Source organism: Saccostrea cucullata, unplaced genomic scaffold (assembly GCF_032062105.1).
Source record: "Saccostrea cucullata isolate Sc308-1 unplaced genomic scaffold, CSIRO_AGI_Scuc_v1 ctg8762, whole genome shotgun sequence".
NCBI classification, from domain to species: Eukaryota; Metazoa; Mollusca; class Bivalvia; order Ostreida; family Ostreidae; genus Saccostrea; species Saccostrea cuccullata.
The window spans coordinates 1-25,688 of NW_026925227.1; the positions used below are offsets into that span (position 1 = coordinate 1).

The 25,688-nt window shown below is 31.0% G+C and overlaps 2 long non-coding RNA genes across 2 annotated transcripts; both read right to left on the minus strand.

The window, feature by feature from the left end:
- Positions 1-14,981: 14,981 nt before the first annotated feature.
- LOC134268390 (uncharacterized) lies at positions 14,982-15,789 on the minus strand. The gene is made up of 3 exons (XR_009992359.1): positions 15,665-15,789; positions 15,426-15,569; positions 14,982-15,095 (listed from the first exon to the last, which is right to left on the minus strand). It is a non-coding gene; the product is annotated as an uncharacterized LOC134268390 (long non-coding RNA).
- Positions 15,790-16,535: 746 nt separating this feature from the next.
- LOC134268391 (uncharacterized) lies at positions 16,536-22,024 on the minus strand. Its single transcript, XR_009992360.1, has 3 exons — positions 21,632-22,024; positions 18,960-19,028; positions 16,536-16,987 (listed from the first exon to the last, which is right to left on the minus strand). It is a non-coding gene; the product is annotated as an uncharacterized LOC134268391 (long non-coding RNA).
- Positions 22,025-25,688: the final 3,664 nt, after the last annotated feature.

Sequence of the window (25,688 nt, forward strand, 5' to 3'; positions counted from 1 at the left end):
TAAGCTGCGACCATAGGTGTTTGACCCTTTTTAGAAACCTTGCTGAATTGTCAGTTTTTCTTTTGATTTTAATAAGTTTTTGTTTACAATTTTCTTTTTTTAAATTTTCTTGATTAGCCAAGTAACGATACAATCAAGGTCAAGATTTTCAAGGAAACCTCGTTCAGTCTGAAGAGCGCTGTAGCAACCTCTAATGATAAAACGCCGCTTAATGATACAAATAGCATTAAGCGTTGCAATTGCAACGCTTAATGCCATAAATTATTGCATTATTAGCTGACAGTATCAACCGCTAATGCTAAATCGCCGCTTAATGACGGAATTATATCATTTAGCGTCACAAATGCAGTGCAACATCGACGCTTAATGAAACAAGCAAATATCGACATATTCGACGCTTAATGATACACACTTGTGTATCATTAAGCGTTGCAGTTGCAACCCTTAATGATATAAAATTTAGAAATCGCTTGTAATATCTCATAGAAACACACATCCACCTTTCCTGAACAATAAGATATCACTTGTCAAAATATTTATGCATGCCCTTGTGCTGTATATATGGTAATTATTGAAATTTTACTGTGTTTTCTATCTAGTCAAGGGAACATCTTTAAGCCCAGGATGTTCAAAAGACAAACAGTCAGATAGCTGGAAGAAAGAGATAAGAACAAAGGAAACAAAGGGATGAATAAAATGATATTCAAATCCTTTTAAAAGAACCATTTTTTTTAGGAAACAAGCAATTAAATTCCCTTTAATTTGATACAATGATTTTAATATCAACCTTAAATATATAGCATCTATTTAAATATTCCAAACTTTGTATTTTAGATTTGATACAGCTCAACATATGTCACTGTTAACGTTTCAGATATACGTATCGAGAAAAAAATTTATAATTTTCACTATAACTATTCTTAATCTGCTTCGTTTCTCCAAATTTCGAAAAAGAGAGACATCAATATTAACAATTTATATTTAAGTATATAAAACACAAAGAATACAAATGAATGCAATACATTGAATAATATATTAATTTGAGAAAAAGGTTCATTTATCCTTTATTTGTTATCATTTTTACTTGAATACATTACTGTGGCATGATTATTTTAGTTAATCGAAGTTCCAAAGTTTTTGCTAAAGTAAATCAAAGTTCCAAACTTATCTCTAAAGTAAATCAAAGTTCCAAAGTTTTTACTATAGTAAATCAAAGTTGCAAAGTTTTCACCATAGTAAATCAAAGTTTCAAAGTTTTTACTATAGTAAATCAAAGTTCCAAAATTTTTACCATAGTAAATCAGAGTTTTAATGTTTTTGTACTAGCTGTGGCTGGCTTTTGACGTTCATATTAATTTTGATATGCAAGGTAGATAATTTAAATGCAATGCTTACATTTAACAGTAAAAAAAGGTGTTGACTGAAGCTAAAGAAGAAAATATTTTGATTCTAAATAACGCATATTTAAATAAACATTACTTATTTATCAGTCCAAGAGACAATTTTTGCATCAGAATTCCTTTCTTGTACATTATTTTTTTAGGAGACGGGTGGGATTTTTTAAAAAGTTCTCTGAAACTTTTATGAATTTTAACCTTTTTCACTAAATGTAAAGAATGGGAAGCACAAACATAATTCCACGGGTTTTACAGTACTCGATCAAAGTTCTAAAGTTTTTACAATAGTTAATCAAAGTTCCAATGTTTTCGCCATAGTAAATCAAAGTTCCAAAGTTTTACTATAGTAAATCAAAGTTCCAAAGTTTTCACCAAAGTAAATCAAAGTTCCAAAGTTTTTACTATAGTTAATCAAAGTTCCAAAGTTTTTACTATAGTTAATCAAAGTTCCAAAGTTTTTACTATAGTTAATCAAAGTTCCAAAGTTTTCGCCAAAGTAAATCAAAGTTCCAAAGTTTTTACTATAGTAAATCAAAGTTCCAAAGTTTTTACTATAGTTAATCAAAGTTCCAACGTTTTCGCCATAGTAAATCAAAGTTCCAAAGTTTTTACTATAGTAAATCAAAGTTCCAAAGTTTTTACTACGGTTAATCAAAGTTCCAAAGTTTTCGCCAGAGTAAATCAAAGTTCCAAAGTTTTAACTTTGGTACTATAGTTAACTATAGTAAACTATAGTTAACTATAGTTTACTATAGTATTTTTTGTTAGGGAGATTATATTACCAAATTGACATGGATAATTTAAATAAAATGAATATTTGCTAATCCGAATTTCCTCTATTTTTCTTAAATTTTTGGGATTTATTAGTTATTTTTATATGTTTCCTATATTTAAATTCCAATTTTCACATATTGTAAAGTTGGTACATAAAGGTACAAAATGATGCAAAAACTAATAGTTTTGATCGTTTACTAAGAGAGAAATAATACTTTTTACGGATTTTTGGCTCAAATCTGTACTTGGATTTGAAGCATTTAAAAGCAAACATATTTCTAGTATGTGTGAAAAATCATATTTATTTGATATATTTTGAAACTTCAGTCCCTTATTTTTAATTTTACTTACATTTGAAAATTTCTTCTAGTCGTTGATTGCGCAAAAAATATAACTAAATTCAATATTCTATAATAATTTTGAGAGGCAGAAAAGAAGATATTTTCATACGCCACCATTCCGCCAAAAATATAGTCCCTGCTAGTTTTCAAACGCAGTTTACCATTTCTATTTCAAGTTATATAATTGTGATGAGGAAAGAAAAATAGGTTCTTTAAAACCTCCTACATCTAAATATATGACCTATCAACAAATATACTTTGAATATTCCATCTAGTCAGAAACCAGAGAAGGATCCTACTTAAGTTAAATATTTCTTTAATGTTTTTGTGAAGATAAGGGATTTTTTTTTATTCTCCATTTTTGGAGGCCATCCCCTTTACTTGGAAAATTTTCCTACAGACTTGCTTTATATGCAACCTACGTTTCTTTTTATCATCTAAATTACATGTGCTCCCAGGGTCTTAAAGTAACTATTTCCAATCAAAGTATTGTTTTTTTTATAACGATAAAAATGAAAATTAAATAAATGTCATTGCAATAAGAACTCTAACTCTTGCTTATTTTTGCCAACTAGACAGCACATAGAAAGACTTCTGTGTTTCTTTCTTTCCTTGCATTTGTGCTACTTTATATGCATAGAATCAGTTGAGTTAGTGACCAAGTGGAATCGATTTTACATCTAACTGTGAAGCGCCAAGAATGCCATGCCTTAAATATCAAAAGTCCAAGCATGTCAAAGCATTGTACTTTATGTTTGGAATAATTAGAAACAATAATATATATATAATAATAACTTCTAATTAATAGTCGGTTCTGCATATAAGTATGAAATTTGGACAGTTTTTTTCACTCACGTCTGACGTTAAATAGCGGACATGTCCCAACAAAAAAAAATACTATAGAAAACAATATATTTTACTACAGTTTATATTATTAACAAGAGAAGCAATGTAAAAACTTTGGAACTTTGATTTGCTATAGTTAAAACTTTGGAACGTCACAAACCACGGTCAAAATGTACGATCCTCTCCCATTCTGGCCGTAGTTGCATGAAAGATATGGAGATAACGAAAAGTATTCAATCTCAGAGTCCATAAAACAATACAAAATTAGAGCAGAGCAAACATTAGAGGTGGGATCAGGTGCCATGGAGAAGTGAGCATCCCCTGCCGACCGGTCACACCCGCTGTGTGCTCTTTGTCATGATTAGGAAATAACGGAAAAATCCGTCGTCAATTCAGTGTATAAATAATGGACTAACAATTGGTAAGAAAAACGTCAGTCAGCATTTGACTCAATGATAAATTGTATTTGCTGACAAGGTCATTGCATCGACCAAAGAACTTACGAAATGATGACTTTAAACGAGACTTTTGATATTCTTGTTTCAACAACTTGCTTGTCAATAATTTACCTCGTTTTAGAAATTGTTCATACGTAGAGCATGCTCTTGCGTATCGAATCAACTGAGATATATATATACAAGGTATGAAGGTATATTTCTGCATAAGTAAGGGAAGTTGACGATAGAAAAGTTAAAGTCATCAGAATATTTTGTAGCTCATTCAAGTATTAACCAATGCAAGTTAAGCATAGTAGGACCTTTCATGTGACCTTTCAATACCCATTCGCAGTGAACGAAATACTTCTAATGAATACTAGTATTAATAGAGAGGGTCTCTCTTGTACCGAAGAATAAAGAACTATTCATTTAAATCTATTTCATTTTAATATTAGTCAGATGTAAACTTGGTCTTATATATCGAAAGCAAAAATATATACTACAAATGAAATATGCGTCATTTAGAATTAAAAAAAAAACCCAGCCTATTCAACCTCAGTCAATATGTATATTGTAATTTGATATATACTAGAATTCAAATTTGATTATAAAATAATCATGCAAAAAGATGTATTCAAGTAACACTGCTCACAATTAAAGCACAAATGAACCTTTTTCTCAACACAATACATACTATTCTATGCATTACATGTACTTGTATTATTTTTTATATATCCTTAATCATAAGTTTTCAATATTGATGTCTCTCTTTCTCGGATTTTGGAGAAACGAAGCAGATTAAAAATACAATTGTGAAAATCTCGATACGTTTATCTGAAACGTTAATAGTGATATGTGTTAAGCTGTATCAAATCTAATATACAAAGTTTCGATAAAAATATTCAAATATAATAATATATTTCAGATTGAGTATTAAAATCATTGTATCAAATTAAAAGGAATTTGATTGCTTGTTTCCCTCTGTATTTTTAGTTAAAACATGGTTCTTTTAAAGGATTTGAATATCATTTTATGAATTCATTTGTTTATATCTCTTTCTTCCAGCTATCTGACTGTCTGTCTCTGAAACATACGGAGCTTAAAGACGTTCCCTTGATTAAATAGAAAACACAGTAAAACTTCAATAATTACCATCTATATAGCACAAGGGCATATATAAATATTTTGACAAGTGATATCTCATTGTTCAGGAAAGGTGGATGTGTGTTTCTCTTAGATATTACAAGCGATTTCTAAATTTTATATCATTAAGGGTTGCAACTGCAACGCTTAATGATACACAAGTGTGTATCATTAAGCGTCGAATATGTCGATATTTGCTTGTTTCATTAAGCGTCGATGTTGCACTGCATTTGTGACGCTTAATGATATAATTCTGTCATTAAGCGGCGATTTAGCATTAGCGGTTGATAATGTATGCTATTAATGCAATAATTTATGGCATTTAGCGTTGCAATTGCAACGCTTAATGCTATTTGTATCATTAAGCGGTGTTTTATCATTAGAGGTTGCTACAGAGCGCCATGATGAGATGAACCAGACTTTAGGGTGTGACCAGCACAGACCAATCATGTGTATGGTGGAAGAAGTACTTTGTAGCTGGTGACATCTACATGTATATCAACATTTCTGGAAAAATGTACATTGTATTTTGTAATTACAAGTAATCAAGGAAATTTCCTATAAAGTATAGATTTTTCTTTTCGTCCAAAAGACTACTGATTTTAGTTTATGTATATATGTTATATACTTTTTACTTTATTTGAAAGAAAAAAATAAAAATACAGAATTCATTTTGGTTAGTATATATTGGAAATCACGAATTTGTTTCACTATGAATGTTATTTTAACTTTTAACGAAGGCTCTATCCCAAAGTTCAATTATACTAGTTCCACTTTCAGCTTGTAAATCATCTTCAACTATCTAGAACTTAAGAGTTACTTAGTTTCTGTGTAAAAGAAAGGTAAAAGAGACCTTCGACATCCTCAGGAAAAAAGGGTTGATCTCTCTTAAATGAGTATATGTTTCTGACAGGAATGGATGTTAATAAATGCAAGTGTGTTGAACTTATTTATCCTCTCTATGAATAGTATGTTAGCCTTTGATTTGGAAAGATGGCTTGAACAGGTATTTCCGATAATTAACTTGTATGAAATATTTTAAAATGTCAACAAAATATTTTCATATTTGAATGACTTACATAAAGAGACCGATCATTTATAAAACATGCAGACTCGTTACATTACATGTAATTCAATCTATATATGTTTATGTAACCCTAGTGATCTGGCTAGACTACCACAAAAGTTGAAATATAACAAACAATGTATACTATGTTTATAGAGGAAAGATGAGGGTCGGGGCAGGGTGACTCAGAAGTCAACAAAAGAAAAACAACAGAACCGTCCAATATCGGAAGAACAAAATTCTAATGTTAAGGTTTTATTTTCTAGTCTTTGACTATAAAGATTTAAATATAAAACCTAAACGCTACAGTTCTGCGGCTCGCAAGAATAATCCTATTTCTCTGTGTGTGGGGGATCTTTCTCTAAATATTCCATTATCTTAACGGCTGGATTTAATCCAATCTTTCGGTAAGCTGCAGAACTGTAGCTCTCCTACCAAAAGAATGACAGACGTGAAAGCTGCAGTGCCACTAACCGGAAAAAATGTGTATAATTATTGTGCATAAAAATGTGCGCTGTTTCTTGGTTTCAAAATGTCATATTCTCAAAATATTGGGGTTTCAAATAAATTACTTTACAGTTTTTACTTACAATTTTTAAAACAAACCAGTCTTTATGAGGGTTTTCCAAAAAATTCTTGGACAATGACGTTTTCGTTAAAGTAAATGGTTCTCTATGCATCCATTGTATATCAAAATATTTCTTATGAAAAAATAAGTCAGAATGATTTAATTTTTATTGATGAAACTTAATATTTTTGTAAAAATCGGGTTTTTTAAAGATCGCAGATTGTGCACACGGACCAGTCAGACGTTACGCTTATTCACAGTCAATAAACAAGGTTTATCGGTTGTAAACTATAGTTTACGAACTGTAAACTATAGTTAACAACGTTAATCTATATTTCACATCTGTAAACCATAGTTAACGCGATAATCTATGTTTCACAACCGTAAACTATACTTAACACCGAAAACGATCATTTGCGATTGCAAAACATAAATTATCTGATAAATACAGTTTCCCGATTTGTAAACTATAGTTTATATAGTTTACAAACCGTTAACTATAGTTAACGATCTGATAAATATAGTTTCATGATTTGTGAAACAATGATTAACAACTCTTAACTATAGTTTACGATTGTAAACTAAAGTTTACAACCGTGAATCTATGCTTATCAACATAATCTATTGTTAACGCTTTATTACAGACAGATAAACTTAGATTAGCATTCGTAAACTATAGTTAACAACCGTTAAATATAGTTTTACAGTTGAAAACTATACTTAACGAATCGTAAACTATACTTAACGAATCGTTAACTATAGTTAACGGTTTGTAAATTATAGTTTACAGTCAATAAACCTAGTTTATCAATTGTGAAACTAGGTTTATCTCATTTTTGTGAATTTGGCGTGCCATAGTCAAACATTTGGATTTTGACTTAACACATGTTATGGACACACTACATTTCTTTTTTAAGGCGCAACGCACTTCGAAGTTCTAGCAATAATCTTTAAGTATACATTATAATTTATTTAATTTCTTAAATTCAAAACTATGTTCAAAAATTTACGCGCGTCATCTAAATAAACAGTTTGTATACATAAACTGCAAGCCCACTCCGACGCTGCGCTAGATTTATAACAACGTCGTGAAAAGAAATCTCCATGTTCAGTTTATTACAAGTATTCTTAAATTCTTGTAGTGTCTTCAAGTTTGTACACACCGTTGAAAAATCGTATATATTAATCTCAAATCCATACACTAAATATAGCTCAATAATTTTGAATTGTTTTAAAAAATATCTTAAGCTTCCTCTTACATCGTTTAAACCGTATTAAAACTTGTTTTTTATCGGACGCTGTCCCGTACGTACGGCTGACGTCGCTTTTTTGTCGAGTTTTGACACATATATGTTTAGGTTTTCTTTCAGTATTTTCACTGTCTATATAGTAAGCGATATTTAAATTATCATAAAATTATTATAGCCTCTTTATTTGTGTTACATAGGGTTTAAATTAATTTTTGACTTGTTTTACATAGAAAATAATCATTTCAATCCGAACACTTCATATCAGACTTAATATCATTTTAACCTTGGTCCGTGCGCAGTATCTGCGACCTTTAAAGACCCCGATTTTTACAAAAATATTACGTTCCATCAATAAAAATGAAATCATTTAGACTTGTTTTTTCATAAGAAATATTTTGATATACAACAGATTTATACAGAACCATGTATTTTCATAAAAACGTCATTGACCACGATTTATTTGGACAACCCTCGTACAACTGTTGTAAATAGCACTTCTTGACATTAAATTGAGACCATCGAATTTCGCATTTTTACTGCCATTTTTAAGATAACAAGAGACAATTCATATAGACCAATGCAACCCGCGACAGGCATATATCAGCCATGAGAAGAGTTGCTGGAGGTTCAAGGAGTTTTTTTTTTAACTTTTGTACAGCTGATATAGGAATTGGAGAAAACAAATTAGTACCAAGCGCAGCTTTTGTGCTCAATAATTGTTTTTTGAAACAGAGTTAAATATGGGTAGCACTGTAGTACTTCAGTCGTCTATCTTCCTTTTTTCAAAAACCAGTTAGTTACAGAAACGCAGCTACATTAAGGTAAAAAAAGTTAAGGGGTTAGAATGTTTATAAATAACATTATAAACATGAATCAAAACTAATGCAAAAGACTATTTTCAGAAACCTGCATACTACATGTACGGGCCAGAGATGATACTCGATAATATAGATTTCACTAAAGCAAGTAAATTCTAAAGATGCTATAACTTCGTGTTGTAGATAATTCTACCACGATTATTGCCGACTTCAAAGAAAAGCCGCGGACATTATTCTCCAATAAATCACGAACGTCATCAAAAAATTATCAAACCTGAACAATTCAAATGCATATTTGGATGTAGAATGAAATACTTGTTTAGACAACATCGATATGTTGTCTTTTTCAGTATAACACTGTAATTACCATCAAGTTGCTGCTGAACGGTTTTTATAGCAAAGTGGGACAATTCCACACGGACCTCCCTATACATTTAAACGTGATTTTAGTCCCAATAAGGCAGTAAAACAGGAACATGATTTTGTTATTGTATATTCATTAAAATTAATCCATACATGTCACGAACAAATTTGTAATTAAAAAAAAAAACTATTTTTAATGCAACGAAAGCTCAAATAGTCTACATTCCATATACAGGTAAGCCAACAAAATTTCCTCTGGTGTTGAATAGAACAGAATCGAGACATACTGACCTAATTCGTTTCTCTGTAGAGGAAACAATAAGCTGTATTTATCGATCTTGATAGAATAGAAATAAAATCCTTGATGTTTTGAATTATGCAGGATAACCTCCTCGGTCTCGAAATGTTGTTTGAAAGACAAAAGCCTCGGCTAACGCCTCGGTTATCCTGCAACTTTCACGAAAACGCGGACATTATTTAGGTCTTCCGTCTTCACGGAAGACCTTCTAGTGATTCTACTGTTTCTTATTATTATTATTATTTTTTTTTCCCCAAAATTTTGTGCACGCGATTTCTCGAAAACTATTCAGTGGTTTTCAGTGAAATTTTCAGGAATTATGCATCATTATTTGAAGTTGTGGCATGACAAGAAAAATTTGGAATACTCACCTTTGGTTCCAAGATATTGACAGTTTTCTGATTTTAAAACGGATTTTTGTTCCCCCTTTTTTTAAAAAATGGCTTAAGATATTAACTGGAGACTTATTAGAGATGATAGATGATGACTTCTAGATTTGTGGAATCACCTTTTCGTGCGTTGTTATTACTTCCGGTTGCTATTGGAAGCGAAATTAAAACGTCCGTATTTTCTAACTTTTTTGTTTTTCAATATTTTTCATTTGTTTTTGGTATGTTAATAGAAACCTTTCTTTTAATGCTTACTATATAATTTTTTGTGAATATTGATAAATCCAAACTCTAGATATTAAAATTTTAAAATCTGAAGCGGGTCCAAAATGGCGGCTGTCTCTGTCAACTCCGACATTGCGCAAGTCAGGGTTTACGGAGGCAGCCGAGCGTTTGTTTAAACGGAAGTAACCTAAGAATAAATGAAATGTAAAGGAATACTTGGATTGTCACGTCGTAGTAACGTTGCAATTCTGCAAACTAAGTTTTAATCCATATTCGTCTCAAACGTCTTCTGTAATTAGCTTTGGCTGGTTCTCAGAGAAGAAAAAGAAACGACTAAATGTGATAATGAAATACGATACCTAATATATTTTGCTTTTTGCGAATAATCATATTTTAAATCATAGTTATAAGTAATAGTTTTTAAGAAACAATATTGATTTATATAGTAAGTATCAAACGCGAAACCACTGTTTTTCCCATGCACACTTGTGTCATATTAAACAGATAGAAAAGACAAATGTAAGAAAACATTTTTTTTTTTTGAAAAGATCGTTGAATAGAGTTTAAATCAACATTCTTGTCTCAAAGATCTGATTAAGCTTTTGAACATAAATGTTATCTGATTCCTTGACTTGCGTAGGGCAAAACACGTTTTTCGGCGAAACATTTCAACCTTTTCATGAAAGTTTAAGTAATCAGGATCGTTCACTATGGGGATAAACAGGAAATTTTGAAAAAGTTAAAAAATATAGCAGTCTTGCTGTTTTAGTGGTACTTACATGTACATGTATCTACATGGAATGTGTTAAATATTCTCTCTTGACCTTGAAATTGTAGCTATATGAACGTTCTTTTTTTAATTTCCATTGAAGCTATCACACCTATTTAATGGAACATTCCAAGTATAAGGCTCTAAGATTTACTCGTGGCGTTTGACGCAAAATTATGAATAGTGTCCCATCTTTCATTATTGTAGAACAGATGTACTGTTGCAGAAGTATATACAAGTACATTTAGATCTGTGGTCCCGATAGCGTAATAGTAAGCTATTTGAATTTTCACGCTAGCGACTCGGGTTCAATCCCCTTTGTTTTCAATAAAAGTTTTATCAATTTTTTTCAGCTCGATTTTGCGGTGTGTTTTTTTTTTTTTCAGAATCGAACGGAAGACCTTTCGTTGCTCGCAACGAGTTTCTTTTCTAGTTTCTTAAACATTTACTATTATTATACCTCATATAAATAAACACTAATTACAAAGTAGAATCTGATTGGCCGAGACAGTCACTTGACTTTCATATTTGCCCTGCATCAAAACTTCGTGTTTCACGCATTCGGCTCACCTCAGCTGACTGCAGTACCCTTCATGGATGATGTAAATGTAATATTGGCCAAGGTGTGCCGATTTTGTTTCATGTCGTGTTCCACGATTGTGACGTCACAATGTGGCGACTGTGATGATTAATGCTGAGTTCGATTTATTATATCTTCGATTAATTATGTCGATATAAAATTGTAAAATATGAATATTGAGAAAGTGTTTTCATTAGTGGGAATGAGTGTTACAAAGGTTAAGTCAGAATGATTTGTCACGAAGATTTTTTTATATGAAGCACTGCTAGTGGTCTAACTTACAACTGTTTCATATTGTTCTCATCCTATGTTTACTTTATTCATTGGATTTTCTTCATATTTCCTGCGTTGTGTTTAGGTATAATAATAAAAAAAAATCCTGATAGTGAGGGAGTTGCCGTAGGGGAATATGATTTTTCACGGGCGAAGAAATCGATGTGTCTCGCTCACTATCAATTGCAATAATTGTATAATATTGCAAGGATATAATTCTATTTACATGCAACAAAATAATTTAACCAAAATATAATATCCTCAAGAAATGATCAGAAATAAGTATAAACTATTAAAAAAACCCACTATTATTCTTTTCATGCATGTTTGAATAATATTATATTATTCACGTTTAGCTACATAAATCAGCAGTCTCAGAGACATAAACCAGTGGCCTGTGTCAAAATTTAACAGAAACCAGTTGAAGCACCTATTTATTGGCAAATTCCATGGAAATATTTCATTTAAAGCACATTTCTATTGTGTCCATGGAATAGAATAACGTTTGATTCAAGTTGAATTTATCCACTTAGTTCTCAAACACCCCTACTAATGTGTTCGGAACCTTTTATTTTTCAGTGTTCTGCAAATTATAAGACCCGATGAGTTCAGAGTAGCTATGGCAATGGCTCTTGCGAGAGTTAGCGAGACTTCAGCGAGATAGGGTAAATTATTCACGGAAATGTGGCTAGGAAGTGACTAGCACGTGGAGACATGGTAAACAGAAAAGTTATGTTGCGTTTCAGTTTTTACCACCATAGTGTAACCGAGCAGTAAGGCAGATGTTATGTTTTCATAATTTATTCAGGAAATAAAGGCATTGATCTAAAATAAACAAAGTACATAATAAGTCAAAATTACAAAATTTGAGAAAATAACACATGAGATAATTTACCTACAGTATACGTTTCAGAAAAAATAAACTCCATGAAAAAATGTGTACTGTAAACAATTCAAATTGAAATCTTACAGACTCATTACTATTCAGTTACAACTTTGAATGCAAAAATACAATAAAGTAAAACGTTTGCAATCAAAATAATAACGTAAATCAAATCTTTATATGGCAATGAAACACATAATCAAATATAAAGGTTACATACCATAAGATGCGTATGATGGACACTGGATTTAAAATATACTTCTTTCTGGAAAACGTATTACTGCTCTGACATACAAGGTAAAGCGCGGTAAATTTATACTTATAATGAAAATGTATTATTGGATGAAAAAATAGTAAATAACCAATCAAATGAAAGAGCCAATGAAATTATAGAATAAAACTTTACTCAGGCAACTCAATCCAGGTGCGCAATAGAACTTTTAGTTAATCAAATTCTAAGATTATATTTCTCAAAACGATATGAAAAAATAAATAAAAACGAATAAATACATATAGAAACAGATTTCATAATATCACACTAGAATCAGCTGATAATGTCCGTAGAAATGTACTTAAATCAATCGATCTCTCTTACATTCATTCAAACTTAAAGCAATATGAGCTGCATTTTTGAGAATTTTATTTTGCTGGTAAAATGTGTTATTATGATTTATCTGTATGTAATCTAAACATTTATGATCAATAAAACCAAAATAAAGTTTAAAAATGTTTCAGAAGAAATGTTTCTGTATAGCTGAATATACAGTATTATATAAGAAATCATTATTGTACAGGACGACAATAATTCAATTTTGCTTCAATCAAAGCGTATAAAAAGTTCTTTCATAGCAAATATGAACAACAGAAGTTTATAAATGTTCTATTTTTCTGTCATTGAAATAATTAATTACAAAATTGCAACATTTTTTTCCGATGTCAAACATGCAGCTCATATTGCTTTAAATGAGTATTCGCTACAATACAATTTTCTGCAGTCATGAATTGAAATTTCTTTTTGGAAAAATATTTTTGAATGGGAACCGGGACAATATTTTTTTGGCGTCAGATTAGCAAATGAGGCACCAACATGATTTTAACTGACCAATCAGCTGAATGAGTATTGCATTATGGATTACTACGAAAACCACAGGAATTTTACGCTTTAAAAAAAGGAAAATCTTATTGTAAATAAAAAAAGCATTCTTAAAAAATGTTATGTTCATGCTCATAATGACAAACAATTCATTTGTTCAATAAACGGTGGAAGTCTAGGTTTCTGAAAGTCATACTGCAAAAACGATTTGCGTCTGTATTCATTCCTTTGTTGTACTATCGGTGCAATTGCAAATTCTCGGGCCTTTCCGACTAGCGGAAAAATGACCTCGAATGTATATGGTAGACGTCATGAAAACCCTCCCTTTTCACGACCCTTGAAATAAATGCATGGAGACCTTTTATCTTTGGAATATGGAGTTTAACTTTATTCAATGTAATGATATTACCTAAAATATACTATAGAAGGGACTTCTAACTCCTTCTATCCTATATTTGAATAAACAGGAAATGTATAAATTTTTAACATCCGGCGATGTTAATACATTCGAGGTTGTTTTTCCGACCTCTGACGGAAAGATCCGAGATGATGCGATTGCTATCGGTAAATACAATTGCCAGGAGGATTCCCTGGCCAAACACGTGATCACGAACGTGAAAAAAGTTTTGTCCATTTAAATGCGTAAGAGATGCTGCTCGTTTTCCTTACCCTTGAAGCGCTGGTGTTCTGAACTAGTCACGAACTACATTTTATTAAACATTTTTTCCATTAAACAATACATTAAAAACGCCCGTAACATCTTCAATAGTTTCTTATCTTTGTTTTTTGTTTTTAAGAACATTTTTTGTATTATTTTGTATTCCATTGACATGATCATAGATTGACCTGAACCACGTGTTCGGAGTAAAATGTAAACGTGTATTTGACGTAAACGTTGCTATTCATTCCAACCATTGGTCAGTTGCTCGTTGTAAGATCCTCTGTGCGCATTTATAACAATAGCCATATAAGACAAATAAAGGTTGATAAAACACATTTTTTACCAGCGAATCGGTCACTAGTGAGCTCTTATTTTCGCCAAAAAGTATAAGATATATTGTTATTTTAACACCCCCTCCTTTAGCCAACCCCTTTCTGTTGAAAATCATGAAAGTCTTTCAAAAAGGTCTGGGAACATTTATTACAGGACATGTTTTCAAAAGAAACAGGCTATAGCAATATCCTGTTTACTGCCAATTTTATTTATAAAACAGGTTCTACCCTATAACCTTTGAATAGATCAACTTAAACCACATGTCTTGAATTTAAATCACAATAACATTAGTAGGGATGTCAAATTAGACCTGTAGTCCTTTATATATCGTTTGAATGCGGGTATATGAAAAGCACGATGTAAACATCAATTTACATACGTTTCGATATTGAACACTTTTTGGGTATAACAGCAATCCATTCGCTTAATTATTGAATAAGTCTGCTTTCTGGAAATTGATTTTTATTGGGTTATTTCAAAATATATATTCATTTAACCAGAGAGTTCACAGGTGTCAATAGTAGCCAGTGTCCGAAACGAAGATTTATTTGCACATTATTAGCAGTGAATCTAACTTCCTTGGAATAACTGCAAGTTAAAGGAGAAGAATGTTTACAGTTCAAATTTTACAAAAATCAATAGATTTGAAATGTAAATATAAGCACTGCTTTATTTTCCTGGAAAATTCATAGTGTTGCATGCAGGTTAAGTATTTGCTAATGTTCTGTACAATAAAGGCTTTAATTCAGCCACATAGCTGTAATGAATTAATGGCAAAAAAGAATTTTATTTAAAAAAATCAAACGTCCATCCATTTATTTCTTTTTTATTGTTCCTCACTTTAGTGAATGAATCAAAGTAAGGTACGAAATATAACAATGCTAAATTCAACAAGCTTTAAAAAAGTGCATAAATTACCATTTTATATTTAAGCTGGCATTCTATAAATGTTAATTCTCCACAAATTTGCCTGTTATTTCCGCTGCATTTCATGTTGCATTCTCCTTCTGGTTTCCTGACATTCGTGGTAAGAGAGTTTCCACAGAAACACCAAGAGGAATACTAAAAAAAAATTATGCATGTATGTCGATTTCATATATTAAAGTATCTTTGGAAACCAGCACGTTATATACATTATGTAAGACATTTAAAACTACCTCTACACCGTAAAACTGGTATTTCGCACAATAGTTCCTGCAGTATTCCACAGTCATGGATTGGGTATGTGTATGCTTCTCGGCCAAGATACGATTGTTTTGGTCTTGAAAACATCCCAGATATCCTATGTAGGTAAAGAAGAAACCAGAAAATGGGTACTGCAATATTTTTTTCGACAATCGGTTATATTGTCAATCCCGATTAATTTAACTGATCTCAACCACAATTCTATAGGTATTCTGAAAAGATCACATTTTCAAACGAAAACTAACTATAATTTAAGTATGTCATTTACTGGTTTTTGAATAAATGATCTTGAGTATCAAATGGATTTCTTGGTGGATGAAAAATACAGTTTCCGCATGGCTGAAACTCTACTTAAAATCTGCGGAAACTTAAGGTTACTAATAGTTTCCGCAAAGTTTCAGTGCGGAAACTTGAAGTTTCATCAAGTTTCCGCAGTGCAGAAACCAAAGGTGTCCACGAATCCAAATAGTTTCCGCAACTGAAACCTGCTGAAACTTGAGGTATACGCAAGGTTTCAGTATGCGTATATGGTTGAAATACATATGGTGTACCATAGGTTTCCGCAACTGAAACTTGCTGAAACTTGAGGTTTACGCAAGGTTTCAGTATGCGTATACGGTTGGAATACATATGGTGTACCATAGGTTTCCGCAACTGAAACTTGCTGAAACTTGAGGTTTACGCAAGGTTTCAGTATGCGTTTACAATATTGAAATACATATGGTGTACTATAGGTTTCCGAAACGAAAACTGTAGTTATGACTACAAATTTAGCCCAGCTTTTCAACCAAAACTCATGTTCCCCCTTAATTTTCATATTGGAAAAAACAAAACACACTCACACTAGTTATCAAAGAATATTTAATGTTATTATCAACATTTACATACATTGGCTTGGCCATTTATTTTCTCTTGCATCATAAATATTTTTACAACTAAGTCCGAGCTCTCATGTCACAACAGGAGGACAGAGAAAATGTCTGCATTTAATGATGTCTCATACATGAGAGATATAATCTTGCGAGAGGAACTTAGAACTGCAATCAATCAACTAAACCTGAATTCGGTATATGCAAGTCTAGTATCATCAAGGAAATGTAAAAGTACTTGGTATAATAAATGCACAAGTTCACATCATTAGTAGCCAATAAGCACCAAAGTGGATTTCTTTGTTAAATATTCAGTTTGTAGTCCATCATCAACCAACAGAAAAGTCCTTGAGTGGTCCACATTTTTGAAGACCCACTTGCACTTCAAGTTCAAGTTGGATTGACCTGCTCGTCAGTTACTTCAACCTATTGAAAATATATAAAATATAGTTTAACAAAATCCCAATCTAAATAAAACAACATGTTAGATCCTCTTGCATACTCGCTACACAACATCTAACAGCATCCATAGAAGGTCACGTCAAATGTCAAATACGGAACAACTCAGACTCTAGACTTATTCATTCCAATAAATTAAATACAATAATTTTTGCATTCGAGTATTTGATTGGTTAATAGAATTTAACGTCTGACGTGACACTCTACAGGATGCCATTAGATTTTAGCCAATATGTGCGCAGATCTAACATTTAATTTTAATAAGATTGACAAACTGAAAGTTCCTAAAACTGTTCTAGCACAAGCCTTTGTTTGATTAATTTCAGATTTTCAGCATTTTTGATCAGAATGATTTAAAATAAAATCTAAAAATTTATCAAGTGTAAAATCTCATTAGTTTATTAAAGTTGCCTCTTTTAAACACTTGACAAGGGATAATGAAATAAACAAACTTGAATGTATTTAAATGTACTGAATATGTATGTATGGATTTGTTTCTGATAAGATTTTCAGAGTAAATTAAGGATTTTTTTCTTCATTTTACTTGTTCATCAAAATATTTTTTGTACCCCTAACCTAGACCCTTAGACCATGATTCATGATATTTGAATAACAACTAGAGGCCCACAGACCTTATAGGTCACCTGAGTATCATGTAAAGCCTAGGAAAAAAAATATGTTTGTTCCCGACCGACCCTAATATATAGTGCCGACCCTAAATTTTTTTTTAATGCTTTTGTCCCATGAAGTGCAAGATTTCACCCAGGGAATTATAGTCTCCAACTTTGCAAGCTTTTCAACATGTTCAAGACAGAAAGAAGTTTGAGTTACCTTTCTTTTAAGTCACAGAAATGCTTGAAAACACCATTTCTTTTGTCATTAATGTTACTTCTATACACTTTTTGATTCAAGAAGCAAAAAAAAAAATAATTACCTACCTATCTACCTATATTTTTTCAGCCTGAAAGGGGAAACAAATATATTTTTTTTCCTAGGCCTAACAACTTCCACTCAATTGAATTTTGTTCGTAATTTAAACAAAAAGCCATGAAATTCAAAATTTTGAAAGACGCACCTTTGTTTATCATAATTATACACTTAGTTAACATGCTTACTTTGGTTACTTAATACCCAAAGGTAGATCAGAGTAATAAAGATACAATGCAATTCCATTTTATAACCACCAGTTGTGTACCCCACCCCACAGGAACCACTAACCCTGGGGCCACACATTTCAAAATTTACTAAATGTTTTCATAGGTTTTATTTCATCTTAAATGGTTTGATTAATTCCAAAGAGCTATAAGACCCACCCTAATACTAGAATCCCTGACCCTGGGGTCATGAATTTCATAATTATGGTAGAGGACTCAATGCCGATTACAATCATACCAACAGTTTGACTGCTTGATGTTCAGGAGGGGAAAAGAAGAAGGGGATTTTCAAAGATTGCATGAATTTTAGTAGTTTTGGCCCCACCCCTCAGGCCCGCGGGGGGAGGGGGGATAAAATTTATAAATTTTGTTCCCCTTCACCAAAATTGGTTGAAATTGGTTGAGCGGTTGCAGAGAAGCTGAAAATGTTGATAATACTTATCTTAAATAAATCATACAATTTTAGTAGGTAGCTCGCAAAATGAGACTTTCTAAGAAAATGTTAACATCTGTTTATTTCATGGAAACATATAAATATATTATATAAAACTTAAAAAGTAGAGGAAAGCAGCTTACATGTAAACCCCCCCCCCCCCCCCCCCCCCAACCCCACAACACACCGACTATGATCATGATGATAAATACTAAATAGAGAGCTTAACATTACACAGTGAGATTAACAAAACAATAGAAAATAAAAACATAAACTTTATGCTTTAGTCCTTAATTTCCTAAAATAGAGCTACATAAATTATATTAAGTTCTTACTCACTGTTAAAACATACCTTTTAACAGAAGTATTCTTCATCCTCTCCTATTAGCCTTAGTTTTCAGATGATTTGTTCAGTGGATATCTGAAATTAAAATAGATCAAGTTAGTACAGTACCGTACATTAATAACTGTTTTTGTTTTTAGCATGAGCTAAGAAAAGTCCCAAAAACCACTTGCATGTCCATTTCCTTGCACCTGACATTCAGTTAAAATTCTAATAGACACATGACAAAGAAAAAAAATGATGGAAAATTGTATCATTTTAAAATGGACACACTCTGGTCTAATTCTAAGTGGCAGTCCTATCACAACCACAATTTAAAAGTTCTTGAAAAGCAATTATATCTGAGAGTGAGAAAAATTAAATAAGTTACAATTTTTCATAAAAGCAAGACTACATCTAAATTATGTTTGTTTAAGATATGTAGGCCTTCTTTGATTCAAAATTATAATCCATTTAATACTTTATTTTATTTATTCCATTTTGCATCAAGGGCAGATAACTATTTATATAATAAGACAGAACTATGACTCTTTAGTGGCCATTGTTGAAAATTGATTTAATTAGTGATAGAAATATGGCAAATGGTAAACAGCTATAAACAGAGAGATTACAAAAATCTTATTTGTGTATCAGTCATTTTATCAAGTCAATAAAATTTAGAAGTCATATAGACGTAAAAGTATTATGTCAAATTTTCATAATGGGTCACACAGTGTGGCCCAGTGGTTAGAGCAACACGCCTCAAGTCGGGAAGTAGGTGCTGATTCTTACATCACGGGTCTGAATCCAATGTAGTACATATAGACCGCTCCCTCGGATGAGAGCAGAGACTGTGTTGGTAAAACTTTCTCTAAACGGATATCATAATTTCTACGAGCAACAAACAAATACTAATATATGACTATATAATATCAATGCATAAAAAGATCATTAATTTCTTAAGAAATAAAATAATGGTTTATTATCATAATTCATCAAGCTCCAGTCAAAAAATCATAATGCAGAATTTATATACAGGTAAACAATAACAAATTAACGAGAATCATTATGTTAAATATATGATATATAAAATCAATGCATGCAATTTAAGAAATTAGAAAATGGTGCAGCACCACATTTAATATTTGAAGCTCAAAAGCAGTACAAAAATAACATAAGGTTAACGGGATTTTCATGCACACAATAACGTTTCTAATCCTAAAAGAAATGTAAGTAAAGTATTATTTATATATACATGTAAACATAAATAGCTGTTAATTGAAATAGATAAGAAAATTTCAGTATATTAATAAGAAATCTTTAATTTGTATTTTCATGGTTAATAAAAAAAAATAAATATTTCATCAATTTTCAAATATATTAATATATTCACTTTTTTAACAGCTATATATTGTTCTTAGATGGGGAAATGTGCTGTGTCAGTGTGCATTAATTTGCAGCAGATATAGAAATTCAGCAGTTGTTAAATACTGGTTCATTGATGACAATAAAATGGGAAAAAAGTGAATATGTGAAAAACAATTGCAATAAAATAAATAAGGACGTTTCATGCTCTTGGATTATAATTTGTGTCTTTAAACAATAATAAAAATGAAATTCAAATATTGCCAAGTTGTGTTGTGTACAAAAATAACATAAGTTCATTTTCTGAAATGAAAAATTAATTATATTAAACAAGTTTTAGATTTGACTGTTGCTTGTACAAGGATATAATTCGACAAAACATTTTAAGGCAGAAACGTGGTGTATTAAATTAAACTCTTAAATTAATTAATAATATTGAAGCAAATATTTTTAGAAACTAACAAATAAATTGTACAGTTTATCACTTTTTTCTTTTGCCTCATTGTCAAAATTAATTTAATTTTTGCAAGATGGCTTAATTTAAAATGGAAATCATTATTTATATAGATATGCTACATTGAAAAAATAACTATGTAAAATAATAATTCTTTGTATATAGCCAATACTAACGGACGTTGGGCCATTTTATTCAACTACAATCACTGCGACATTTGCTTTAAATGTATGTGAGCAAATCCTTGGACCAACGCATTTCAACAACTGTGTATGTTACAAAAATAACATAAGTATGAAAATAAACCATACTTCAAGGTTGCTTAAATAGTCTTATTTATTTCATATAGATTAAAACATGCATATGTGTCAACATGAAATTAAAATTTAATTTAAAATAAATATCATTTTAAGTTTAATTCATCATAATTATGCCTTGTACGAAAAGATGCTTATGTATCTTTGTATATAAATAGTTTATTCACTTTCGACATTTGCTTTAAAATCCTTATGTATGGTATGAAAATAAAATACTTCAACTTGAATAATGTGCTGCATTATGAAAATTATCAAGTCACTTTCACAGCCCAAAAATCTGCAAGTTTTTACTTTCATGACTACAACATGTACAAATTGGCATTTCACAGTGATACAGTACTACACGATGGCATTCTCCCATCATAATGCCCTCTTACATGTCTAATATTTACGATTCTAGATTGCATGTATGTTAAAAATATATTGAACCCCTTCCTCAGCTGTGCAGCACAGTCTTCCATCAATAATAAAAACAATTCAGCAAAAAATAAATGTACGATTCAAGAAACTACTTCTGAGAATAACATTGAACACATCCAGCAGCTATAATGAACAATAAAGCTCACCTTTTCTGAAAAAACATAAGCGTGGGGTCAAATCTTTCGATTTTCCAAATGAAAAAGTTAACACCGGATACAAGTACATAACGATATTATCCTCTAAAACCAACCTACATTTAAAATTCCGGAATACTACAACACGTTGTAATTTTTAAATTATGTAAATTTTACATGATCGGGACGATGCAGAAAATACAATAGCATATTCTAATATTCATACGAAAAACATGAAAGATAAATACAATGGTGCAAAATACATGCATGCGTTTAAACAGCAGTTAATTATATGTATAACAACCTAAGCTGAGAATGATTTACAAGGCGCTTTTTCACAATAATTACAACTGTACAATGGTCATTTTGAATTTTTGGAACGCGCCATTTTAGGTCAACATTATTCTTACGATTTCAGACGATAAAAACAAAAATAAAGGTGCTCTGAACTGTAACAAATAACTACCTGTATCTAATCTGCCGTTTGGGGTGCCTTTCTTCAGTGTAGATTCAAAAGATCTTCTCATCTCTGTTGTTTTTCTTGAGCAAATTCTTGGTGTTTTCTTCGCCATTTTGTCCTTCTTTCTTCTCTGAAAATCTAACCAATGAGAGAGAAGCATTCTGCCGCGATACGCCACCTAGTGATTCAAATTCTTTACGAAAAATCATTCAGTTTAGTTTTTGCATTTCTCTTTTGGCAATTTTTTTTTTTACGTTTTAAATGCAAATGTCCTTGTATATATATGGCAACAGAATGAACAGTTTTGAATGATAAAATAAAATTGATCATGGAATCGAAGGGGATAAAAAGCGAATTTTAGACCTTTATTACATGATTATGGTAATTGTTGAAACGGACTCCGACTGTCCTAATGTTTTCAAATAGAATGATTTAAAGTCACATGAACACATGTACTTCGATTATTGTGTAAAAAAAAAAAAAAAAAAGAAAAGAAAAAAGAAAATGGTATACAAGTCAACAAAGTTATGCTGATGGCATATTAACCACATATGTGCAACTCAAAAGCAAAATTGGGGTTATAAGAATTATTCATCAATTGTTGAAAATTTTCTACTCAGAAAATATCAACATGAATGTACAAGTCTATTTGTTATCTAGGAATTTCCTGTCACAGCTTACAAATTGAAGTGGGGAGATTTACCAATATTTCTCCTGAAGATCGATTATGTAGATGTAAAATTCATTTTGTTTTTATAACATTGTCATGTAAAAAAAAAATATGATCGTCAAACATGTCCCCCCCCCCCCCCCCAAAAAAAAAAAAAAAAAAATATTTCAGTTTATTAATAGTAAATCTCCATACTTCTCAGTTTTAGATGATGAACCAAAAAAATATTGGTCACTCAATACAGAAGATACGGAAACTCTTAATTTTGCAGGCAAATTTATATAAATGATATCATGTAATAGAAGTGGTCATAGTCCTTTACACATGTCATATGTAAATTCTTCTTTATTCCTTTATAATACAGGATTATTAATTGCTTTTAATAATTGTTTTGCTATTGATTGACTTATCTTTTCCTTATTATTGTAATAATCTCACACTTTTCTGTTTTGGACTCTAAATTAGAAATAAAACGTTGTTTTAATATAATGTACTTAGAAATAACCTATAGAAAAAAGTTATGAAATAAAATAGACTTAGTTTTCATTAGGTTGCGTTTTATTGACCTCTAAATATTTTCAATATTTGAAGTTTACAATGGTGGCAAACAAGGAATACCATTAATTGTCGATTTCTTTTTGTGATTGCCGATTTTTTTTTTGTGGAGAAATTGTAAAATAATATTGAAATTTTTGAAATAGTCTATTGAACTAGCTATAGCAAATATTCTCCTTACCAATAGATTAATTTTATTATATTAAATTGATAGATAAATATTTAAGAGGTTTGTCTATTTTCTTTTAATCACCAACACATAAAATAAAAACTTCTTATGCTAAATATGAAACATTCTATGAAATATTTTACATAACACATTATACATATGACATGTTTGATTTTAGGTGAAGTTTTATATAGTGTGATTTATTTTTAATTTTGAATGTTCAGAAACCTTGGTGTCATTAGAAAAGGCTAGTTGTGTATACCATGTACTGCGTGTATATATTACGCCTGGTCACAGTCCATTGTTCCTCTAAGGTAGAAAAACCTCTCAATCCACATAGAATATACAAAAAATACACCAACACGGTAGCAGGTGTCTTCGCGACACGTGTCTCCCCACCTGTGGCACGTGAGGACAGGTGCCCGCGAGTGGGGTTCAACGTAAAGAATTGAAAATTTGATCAACTTACAGACTACTTTAAATTTATTTAAAAAAAAAACAACTACCGGGTAAGTTCTAAATCACATATTTAGCACATTATACATCTCAATACGAATATAATTGAACATATTACTAAAAACTATACCGCGTTTTCAGTGATATTGCATTAATTAACATCACGAAAGCAAGATATATGAAATAAAACAAAATTAAAAAAAAAAAAAAAAGAAGCCTACACATAATATACAATCTAATTAAAATTTTGAGATTTTCCATTCGCTCCCAGGGTATTGTTTCACAAAAGCAGACTTTTTACATATAAGAGTTCCTCGTGTAAATAAACATTGGGGAACAAATGGAAGATTTAATTTTAAGTAGATTGACATAAAATGCTGCAAATCCTGGGAACCATGACATCAAATTTTCAGGACATGTTTTCTTGTAATATTTTTAATGCTGTAAAACCGCGGCTTACGAATAAAATGTTTTCACGAAGACGGAAATAAAAATACATATATGTAGATATTAAATCAATGTTATTATAAAAATAACTAGTACATGTAACTATTGAACTATATATATATATGAATAGTAAAAAAAGGCTTCCTAGTCAATATGTATTGTTAACAAATTGAAATTGTTGAAATGATATTCATTATGGAAAATATATATAGAAACATGTATAAAGAATATAAATGCAAACCTTTCTATCTCAGATTATGTTCACTCTCGTAATTATCTGTATTTCATGCACCATGAAGACACACTAATTTTCTTTTTAAACAACTTTACATTAAACGTAATCGTAGTTTTGTGAAAATGATGTATGTTTTCAAAATAATCAATTCCCGAGGGGGAGTATTGAGTTGGGTAATGTAGAAAATCCTTGTGAGAGGAATCGATTTTGTTTAAAAATAATACTTTTGAATTCCGACACAATATGAAATAAACAATTTTCATACATTTAATATGAAGCAAGGATCTTGTATAATATGCTTATCATTGATATCAATACCGGTATGTGTAAGTTTACACAGAGCAGGCACATCTCGAAATCTGAATATGAACTATTAGATATTTAAAAATAAAACCATTTTTTTAAATGTGTAAATAAATATAAGGATGATATGAGTTGATTTTTCTACCCTTTTGAAAAAAAATTATAGAGAAAAAGTTTCAGTTCGGTTTCAGCATGCGGAAACCATATGGAATCGAAATCAATAGTAAAAAGATCATATGCATATGAGTTGATTTTTCTACCCTTTTGAAAAAAAAAATAGAAAAAGTTTCAGTACGGTTTCAGCATGCGGAAACCATATGGAATCGAAATTAATAGTTTCCGGAAACTGAAACCTACTGAAACTAAAACGTATCGTTAAATTGACGTTTCATTAAATTTTACATTGGTTTCCGTTTTGCGGAAACTATTAGGAAACAAACCTAATGGTTTCAGTATACGGAAACCCTACTGAAACTTGCTGAAACTATTATATAGTTTCCGCATTGCGGAAACCATACAGGAAACTTCAACGCCAAGTTTCAGCAAGGTTTCCGCATAGTGCAGCCCTGTGGACCGGACTGTAGAAAACTTGAAAAAAAGAAACAAACATGCCGATTTCATATATCCCGTTAAAATGAGAACCCGTGGAAGCCAGTACGTTATATTTTTTTGCAAGACATTTATAACAACCTCTACACCGTAAAACTGGTAATTTGTACAAAAGTTCCTGCAGTGATCCACAGTCATGTATTGGGTATTTGAATTCTTCTTGGC